We start from the raw sequence: 3,214 nt of genomic DNA on the forward strand, positions 1-3,214 counted from the left end.
CCTCTCCACCACTTAATGTGTGCTCTTATAACCAAGATAAAAAAGGTCTTCATTAAGGGTTGTAATGTAGGCTCTTTGTAAGGTGGGATATATTTGGCTGAGTGACTAAAAGATACTCCTCAATGTAGCTCGATCACCAACCTTATAACATTCTTAATCAATACCATCTTCCACCTCATAAAACTAGATTTTTCAATACGAGAAACCATCACAACACAACAATTATTTCTCATGATATTATGACTTTCTAAAGCATCCTATGTACCCATTTTTTTCAATTCTTTTCTCTCTTTTCTTTTCTTTTTTTCTCTCTTTCTTTTTTTTTTTTTTTTTGAACGACTTGTAGGGTACTAGGATTTTCAATTTAAAATCACAAAATATACTCATGATCATTCATCTTCACAACCCAATTATCTCCTATCAAAAAGTCTCCAAGCTCCGACCCATAGCTAAATCAAAGAATATGGAAAAATAAGGCTCAAAGGGGTGAACTAGGATCATATAAAGATATAGGACAAAGATGGGATATATAGGCTAGCAAAGACGGCCTTCTATCATCTCGAAGTTATTAAGCACACTATGTGACCTCGAGGGAGAAACCAAGACAAGTTCTAGTGAGAAACATGCATGCTCGAACAATCACTCAAGAATAAGAAATAAGACTGTAAAATGGTGACAATCAAGGCTCAAATCTCACAGCTTATTTCATTGATTGCAACATCAAAAGAGACCATGCTTATCATTCATCAATCATACTCAATCTCAACAATATCAACACAAACACATGCAACATCACAAGTTTTTAAACAGAAATCATCATAAGCCAGTTATCCAACCAATCTCTACACAACTCACATCATCATCAAAGTATCATCACAAAGAAACCACCAAAGCAAGACTAAGAAAACTCAATGACAAAACAAACAAGAACAAGCCAAAGCAAACAGTGCACCCACAAAGACACATCCCCCCAAACTTATTCACCACCAAGGAGAATAAGTTTGAAAATGATTTGATGGGGCACGAAAACAAACAAACAAACAAAAAGGAACAAACTAACCAAAAATTGGGTTGCCTCCCAATAAGCGCTATTTTTAACGTCGTTAGCTCGACGATCCAGCAGGCATAGGTGGCGGCCACTTTTCATCAAATTTGAGTACATCATCTTTTGCAAACCAATGATAAGGTGATTTTTCAACCTTCAAAATATCTTGAAAACTATGGCCATCCTGCGAACAATCAAAAGTACTACCACACTCCAAAAAGTGTTCATCAGATGAATCAAAATTAAAATCAAAAGATGGAGTTAGATAAAAGCTAAAGAGACAAGCCTTCAATGATTTCCCTTGGTCGATGCAAGTGTCAACTACATTTAGGACATTGCGCTCTTCAACACTTTTAAAATTTTCATCCTTCAAGCTCATCTCAACTTTCAGAACTTCTTGATCTTCTTCCATCGCTTGAGGCTCTTCATATGATGTATCACTTTCGCTCAATGGTCATACACTGCTCTTTTGGACTCACCACGGTATTGCTTGAGAATTGGACCGACTGATATAGATTGCTAATAGCAGTGGTCATTTGAGTCATCTGAGTCTCAAATACCTTCATCCGAGTCCCTAAAGCAGCAGTGGTAGACTCAAGCTTCTCCATCCTCTCATCTGACTTGGAGATAAATTTCATCAGCAGCTCTTCCAAATTAGACTTCTTCTCCTCATTGATGACTCCATTGGTGACAGAGAAGCCTGGTGGAGCCTGAAGCGCGTTATTCGAGCACCCTCCATGATACAACTGTTGCCAACTCTGATTGTTTCCCTGTTGTACTCTTTGAAATCCACCCTGCTGAAAATTCCTGAAATTCCAATTCTTGACAAAATTTGCCTCTTCCATCATCATCGGATCTTTCACAGCTGACTCCATCTTAGCAATACTCAAAGCATTTATCTTGAAAGACAATGCAGCGATTTGAGTGGCTAACAAAGTAACTGAATCAGAATTTGTGGTGGCAGTAACATTCTCCAAATATACCCTCTCGGTTGGCCATTGATAGCATGTAGTGCCCATGCTATCAAAAATCTCCATAGCTGCTCATGCACAACCTGGAAAAACTCCAGAACCAAAAAATAAGAACCAAAAGAAAAATAGAGAAAATAAATAAAAATAACAAAAAAAAATCCAGATTAGTATCAAATAATCAACAGATAGTACTGATAAAAATCAATCCCCGGCAACAGCGCCAAAAACTTGTTCGCTATTTTATTTAACACGCCGCAAGTGTACGGGTGCAATTGTGTAGAGTAGCAAGCAATGTCGTATTCCACATAGACTGATTTAACCAATTCCTATCCTAAATTATTCTACTCTATCTGGACAAACGAAATTAAGAGTTTTGGTTTTAAAACTAAATAAATAAACAACAGAAAGAAAACAAAACAAGCTGCGAAACAGAGAAACAGATAAGACAAGATTTCCCAAGGCAAAGGTTTCAACAGATTCTTCTAACTAACATGTTCAATTCAATTAATAAGATGATTCCTAAGGCAATCTCTAAGCTAGTTCATACCCACTCCCGTGGCATACAAACCGTTGATTACATGCAAGGCTACCATCCCCGGATCGCACTTCTAACATGTAACTCTAAAAAGTTCCTAGGATTAACGCCCTCACAAATATCAATTCCCTTTAGAATTAAAGTAAATGTGTTCTATGTTCTTAGTTCAGGTAATAATTATCATCTCCCGATCTCAAATTAAAACCTATGATTATGCTAAATTGGTGGCCAATCAATAAAGCAAACAATTATAACAAGAACATAAAAAGGAATAACAATCTCAATTAATTAAATCAAACAGTCAGAAATTCAAATCATGTCTACTCCCTAAACCCTGGGAAAAAGGGATTTCAGCCACACATAGACATATGACTAAAAATCAATATCTCAATAAAACTGTAAAACATTTAATAATAAAACCGTAGTAGAATCGAGAATCTTCAGTTCTTTCTTTGACTCCGTCCTCCGTCTCTCTCAGCTCTCAGGAAAAGTAAAAAATATGATACAAAGTGATAAAAAGTTCAGAGAATAAGTTCTTGGGGAGTATTTATATGCCCTAGGTCTTGTAGCTCTCAAAAATACCCAAAATCGCTAAAAAAAATGAATTTTTGGGCGGAAATACGGCGACTCGCGCGGCCAGTAGCGCGGCCGCATGGCTGGCCC

This window comes from Salvia miltiorrhiza, chromosome 8 (assembly GCF_028751815.1).
Source record: "Salvia miltiorrhiza cultivar Shanhuang (shh) chromosome 8, IMPLAD_Smil_shh, whole genome shotgun sequence".
Lineage (NCBI taxonomy): Eukaryota > Viridiplantae > Streptophyta > Magnoliopsida > Lamiales > Lamiaceae > Salvia > Salvia miltiorrhiza.